This window comes from Cyprinus carpio, chromosome B20, assembly GCF_018340385.1.
Source record: "Cyprinus carpio isolate SPL01 chromosome B20, ASM1834038v1, whole genome shotgun sequence".
NCBI classification, from domain to species: domain Eukaryota; kingdom Metazoa; phylum Chordata; class Actinopteri; order Cypriniformes; family Cyprinidae; genus Cyprinus; species Cyprinus carpio.
The window spans coordinates 3,045,942-3,052,802 of NC_056616.1; the positions used below are offsets into that span (position 1 = coordinate 3,045,942).

Here is a 6,861-nt window from a genome sequence, read left to right on the forward strand (position 1 = left end):
TTGAACCAGGAGTTACGTAGGCATATCCCCAGTCTGTTCTGTTCTCACGCTCCATATAGGCGCGCTGCATTCTGATATAATTGGATTGCATACTGCGGGAGGTCGGGCCATGGAAAATCTGGATTTTATGACGATTTTGATTAATCGCACAGCCCTATTTATAAGCATTTAAAAATGTAATGTATTCTAATTACAAGTACTTAATTTTTAGCATCTGGTTAGTAACAATGGAATTGCAGCTATAGCTGGCTAACGCTCCCCTTAGAGCCTCCTCCATTCTGGATGACTGCCGCAAGACAAATCCTGCAGCACTCTACAGGACTTCAACTGCTATCAAGCACCGTGATTTGAAGAGCAGCACATTTTATCCAAATGACTTCTTCTCTTGGGCTTCAGGTGAAAGGTTGGCTCTCTAAATTGGCGTCCTGCGGATAAGCCGTTTTTAACTACGCTTGGGAACAGGCCAAACCCCGGGCCGTTCCTCTGCTCTCCTTCTAATCAGTCTGAAAGAACAGCTGATCCGCTCTCGTATGGTCTTACTGTCGCTGAGACGCCTCATCAGCTCTCACGCAAACCCCGTGTTTTAGTTTACGGGACGCTGCAGTAATGACATTTACCAGCAGATGACCACAACCCCATTGAGTACCAGAAACCATTTACTTCATATGAGATCCACTGGTTTGGTGAGAGTTGAAGTGGACTGAAGTCTTGCTGCATGATGTAACGCCGGTGAGGCCCAGTAGCTCTCACATAGATATTCCCACAACCCTTCCGAGTGGTTAAGCAATCGCTGTCCCAGCATGCCCCAGAATAAGGAGGGCACAGTCAGAGGCGCTCCTCAGACCTGTCCCCATTTCCACCAAGCTTATTAAACACAAGAGCAGAACGCTTCAGTGCAGTGATGTGTGAGAGGAAGCACTGCTCTGATCATTAAAGTGGCCAACAACAGCTGCTATTAAAAACTCAGGCTATAAAGATGATGGTTTATTATGGCACTTTCAAATCAGTCTTATTTTTTACTTTTTTTTTTTTTTTTACTGTTTTTAGAGGTTTAATTAAAGGGTCATGCTGTTTCAGCACTGGTTTGTTCTCACTACAGTTTTAAAAATGCTAAAAAAAATAAAAAGTGGGCATGGTGTGCAGAAGAGTGGAGGGGGAAGATCGGAGACAGACAACTTCGGTTTAATTCGCCCCCATCGAGTTAAAAACACAAATAAATGCTCATCCATTTGCACTCTGCATCGAAAACATATATAATGCACTGTTGCACCTCTGATAACATTTAAGGCTTATTCTGTGGCGTTTATTTAAAGCTTTTGATGGGTTGTGTCAAAGAGCTGTAAAACCGGTTACACTCATGAATGCACCGCATTTGAGCCAAACTCTTATTACAAAACAAAAAAACAAACGCTCTCTTTCAATCCATGAACGTTTCTCTCAGTTAATGTGTGGGATGTCATCTCAGTCTAAAGCGTCTGTCATAGCAAATCAGCACATGCTGCTGTGAATAATTAAGCAAAGTGTCTTCCCATAGGATAAGAACACGCAGTCTCCTGAATAATTTAATAGACACCGACGCGTCATCGATGTACTACAGTCTTTTGCCACGTCACAAATTGTGACATCAACACAATGTATTTTTTAAACCCGGAAGATGAAAATAGCACAAAAAAGCTTCAAATTAACCAGTTTTCTCCAAAAATTAAAATTAACAGATGCTAACATTGTCTTCTATGATGTGCCACAAAAGCACAAGCTAAAATCTCTTAAAAAGCAGTCTGGGGTTTCGTGACCCTTTAAATTGTAATCATTAAAACGGGTGTCTAATCAGAACTGCTTTTCTGACTGATATGACACAAACAATGTTAATTTGTACATTCTCTAGCATCTATATTTTAGATTCACAATTCATTAAAAAGCCTCTGGTGTGTAAAAATAGTAAATATCATCATGTCATACAGTTTTTTTACCCTAATAAAAGTTATAGGGGCATTAAATAGTTAATAAAGAAACTTAATTCTAATGCTCATTATATTAGCGTTAGCTAGGCTTATACTAAAGATTAACTACTCTAATTATTATAAGTATTTATAACAGAAGCAGTGTTTCATACAGCAGCAAATGCAAACTCATTCTCTGCCAGCAGGAGGTGCTTGTAGAGCGGGAGAGAGAGAGAGGTTTCCCCGGTAATGGCTGTAATCAAATAAGCTGAGCCTGCGCTCACAAACACTGCTCAGGCATTACAGTCAGTTTTCTTCAGAAATACAGTGACATAAAAACACCTGCACCGGGTTTAGACTATGACACGTGCAGTGCTCATGTTTATTCAACGAAGTCAAAGCCTTTTGAAAAATCTGTTTGTTGCGGTCAGTTTTGATATTTCCCAATGTATGGGAAACACTGTGAACATGCATTCACACTAATGCACAGATCTATTTCGATATCAGATGTTTTGTCCTGCTCTGAAAACAAAACTGACTGTGTGTACATCAGTGTTGTATAAACGTATTCGAAAATGCAAGTGCAGCTGCAATTGAGCTTCAGGACATCAAAACACAAAGCGCACGTGAAAGTCTGTCAGTGCATCTAATAGTACTGCATTCCAAGCGGCATAAATGCAAGCATATCTAAAGTCAAACACAGCAGGTGGAAGCACAGACTCTCAAGCGATGTGCATGTGTCTCACAGCGCAAATTCTGTGCAACGAAGCCCGCCGCGTCTCTAGCGCGCACACGTGCCATATCCGGGAAAAATAAACAAGCTCAGAATCGATTCAGAATCATTGAAGAGAGAATCGTGATGCATCGGAAAATCTATTTTTTCTCCCACCACTAGTCCATACTATATAGAAAATTTCAGTTTTATGACTGGGTAATGTGACTGAGTTGATGTTGCAGGACTCAGAGGGCTCTAGTTTATGATGTTTGTGTCTGTATGAAGAGGCATGTATCTCTATCGAGTTAATGATAAGTCAAAGGATGATGTCAGCTGTAACGCACAGAGATTGCATTTCCTCAGAGACCGTCAGGAAAACAACTCGCTCCTGCTGAAGCTCACCCCAGAGACCCAGAGCACACGGACAACAAACACCCACAACTACTGACTGCTAACCATGCCTCGCTGCAGTCACCTGAACATTTCAAGCCAACTCCCAGAAAGATCTGTATCTTAAAGGAATAGTTTACACGAAAATGAAAATCTGCTGAAAATGTCCATGCCCTCAGGTCATCCCAGATGTAGATGAGTTTGTTTCTTCATCAGGTTTGGAGAAATGTAGCATTGCATCAGCGTCTCGGCAATGGATGCTCTGCAGTGAATGGGTGCCGTCAGAATGAGAGTCCAAACAGCAGATAAAAACATCACAATAATCCACAAGTAATCCACAGCACTCCAGTCCATCAGTTAACATCTGGAGAAAACAACAGCTGAAACAGATCCAGCATTAAGACGTTTTTAACTAAAATACCTATAATCCATAATAACACTTCCTCCAGTGAAAAAGTGTTCTGGTGTGAATCAGGAGAGAAATCTGCACAGATCAAGAAAACAAGTATGTGGCTGGATTTTGATGTGAAAGACAACAGGAGCGTTTTTAGGATTATGGACTCATATGTTACCAGGAAGCAAGTTTAAAACCATTACTTCAACAGCATTTCACCATTTCTGACAGCTCCCTTTACACTGGTGAGCAAGTGATGGAATGATAACGATTCTCCAAATCTGTTCCCATCGAGAAATAAACTTCAATTATATAGCACTGTGGTTGTGATTGCTTTTAAACCAAAAGCAAAATTGCCTAGCCTGCAGCAACTTCCCAACGCAGCGAACACTCGTACATGGGTCAAATAAGACCCTAAAAACACAAACAGTGACGATGATTTTCACACTGAAGTTGTGAAATTATTCCCGCTGTCTGTTTGTGTTGTGCACTGAGAGGGACGCTGCACAGATCTGACAGATGGTCTGGGGATAAAGCTACACCAGTGGACTCAATAGAGATCCATACTCCACCAAAACCTGTCACTCGAGCACACGCTAATCCCTGCAGCGCTGGCGACGGCTTTAAGCGGCCGCAGCAGGGAGGGGCCATGACGTATTGTTTCACATTGTCAAAACAAGCCCTGAAATCCTACAGCGGTTGAATGGGAATGAAACCGTGCACTGACTCTTTTAGTGGCTGTTCCTTGTTAAATATTAGCACGTACACACATCACATGATCCACACCGACACTCACAAATGCAAATATTTGCTACTACGACACAGAGCCACGCATGCATTAGACAGAACTAGAAAGAAGGATTACAACAACAGTGTGGTTCACACAGGAAAAAACAGTCTGTGCTCACTCTGCATCACACCATCAAGTGTACTCTGAGAAGAGAGCACTGTTTTAGTAGTACTGTGTGCACGTTATGATAAGAGTATCTGCTGTATCAGTGCGTCCCATGCAGTCTCTGCTTGACTTTGATTGCACTGGATTGTCCCTTAAAATCCCGTGCTGCATCTACAAACACAAACTTGCACTGCGTTATGATTTGCTGCACAAAATCAAGCTAGAGCAGTCAACGGAAATCAAATCATTAATTCGACTGAAAATTTTAGATTTAAATAATTTAATTGATTAACATTTATTTTAATAATAAAATAAAAAAAGTACTGAAAAAAAAAACTAAAATATTTTATTTGTTTACAACGGAGACCTTAAGAATTCAGTTGGACTTTAAGGAAATGTTTAGATCAAAAGGGTTCGGCTGACAATATCACTGGCCTTACAAAGGGATAGCTCACCCATAAAATACGTTTCTGTCATCATTCACCAACCCTCAGTTTGTTTCTTTCTACTGTTGAACATAAAAAGATAATCTGAAGAATCTGGGTAACCAAACGGTTGATGGTAGCCATCGTATGGAAAAAAAAATATGTTTTAGAAGTCAGTGTGGACAAGTTGTTGTTTGGTTACTAACACTGATCCAAATGTCTTCTTGTGTGTTCAGCAGAAATACATTCATAGGTCTGAAACAATATGAGCGAGTGGAAATATGACAGAACTTTCAATTCTGGGTGGACTATCTTTGGTAAAGTGTCAACTAACTAAGAAATTATGACTGGCCTTCAAAGAAAAAAAAAAGCCAAGTTGTCCATAGTGTCTGCCAGAATTCAACAGTTACTATCTGTATTGTTTTTAGCTCGTGTAAACCTACTTCAGCTTTAACAGAGAATGAAGCCAGCAGAATAAAATAACCGGAAATGCATTTCAGACATTTTTGGCGCGTTCCAGCATTTTTACGAATTTTAAAATATCTCCAATGCTATGAAAATTATTACTAACAGGCTTGCATCAACTACATTTTAAGAGTGAGAACAAAAAAAAATTACAATATGCTTTGAGGCGTGTTTTTTTTTTCCTCGGTGAAGCGTGCGCGAAGCGAAGTTTTCGCGTCGCGTCGCTCGCAGTGTGTGATGTAAAACAAGCACATCTGGACTGAAGCTTTGGCGTCGGAGAACCGCTCGCGCACACACACACACACACACACACACAGGGCTGTGAGCCTCGCGCCAGCCACGTGCCACCAAATTTTAACGGCAAACAAAAACACGTTACGGTGATTTTAACGGCCTCCAGTCGCTTGAAACTGCGCTGATGTTCTTCAGCGTCACATCCAGATGAGTGAATCAGTGAAGAGTTCAGGCGGGTAAAGTGCTGTTAAAGCACACAGAGAGCAGTGATCGCTGTAAACATCACGACTGGAGATTACATCGTTACATAAAGACGCCATATGGGGTTTGAGAACTGTCCATATGTCGCATATGCTACGCACACACTTACATCGCACAACGCCAGCGGACTGTAACGTTACAAACGTCGGGTTCTGAGGCTTAACGACATTTCCAAACACCACAGCGATGCGAACAACCCCCGACAGGCTGTAAATCATCGTTACACGATTCATTCGAGACACAGATTCACAGAGTGACCATCCCAAACACTGCCCGATCGAGCATTAATATCGTTATCTTTCGAAAGACGTGACATCAGACTAACGGCTCGTGATAAAGTTCTCCTCAGTCAGCTCCTCGCGGAATCACCTATACGAAATATACACACAAACACTGCTGATATGATTAAAAACAGCCAAAAGTGCCGTACCTGTTCCGTCTAGACGCGCTCGGCGAAACTTTGAGGATGTGGTCTCCGGTTAAAGAGCCTCGGACTGCCTCAGAAATGTAAAATTGAAATTCCCACACCGAAATCTTTCTGGGAGAAAAGCCAACGTAGTGAAACACGCGAACCCTCCCCTCTACGAGCGCGCCGGAGCCCGCCTCCGCGTCGCTGATTGGTCGGAGGAAATCAAACTCGAGATGTCATTGGTGAGACTCGCTGTCTGTTCGGGATTATCGCCTTCTATTGGTGGGCTCTGAGTGTAGTCTATAATAAAGATGTTGACTACACAACTGCGGACTGAAGCAACCACGGCGAAGACTGAGGACTTTAAGAGAAACAGCGCACACTAGTGGATATGTTTAAGACAACTAGGTAAAAAGAAAACAGCCTAACAAATTTAACAAGAATGCAATATTCCACAGCTCAAGTTATTCACTTGAGCACTGAAGTAACTTTTTTTTTTGTATTTGTACAGTTGTTAACAGAGTTTTTAATTTACCAAGCAGTTATTGTAACTGTAAAATAAACATGGGATCTCGTCCAAACTGAGTAAAAACCATTCTGTCATCCTGATTCATTTCTTTAATGGCTTTGGTGTAAATACCATGTTAAATCTCTAACTTTTGCACTCACTATTCTAATTCTAGTTTTTTTTAAAAAAAAATCTTACTACCTTTCTAATCTTTTTGTATTCTAT

At 41.3% G+C, this 6,861-nt stretch overlaps 1 protein-coding gene across 1 annotated transcript in view; it reads right to left on the minus strand.

The window, feature by feature from the left end:
• LOC109054520 (band 4.1-like protein 2) overlaps window positions 1–6,308 on the minus strand; it is a 101,496-nt gene extending 95,188 nt beyond the window's left edge. Inside the window, 1 exon segment of the mRNA XM_042746172.1 lies at window positions 6,150–6,308. The gene's annotated coding sequence lies outside the window, so the exon portion shown is untranslated.
• Window positions 6,309–6,861: the final 553 nt, after the last annotated feature.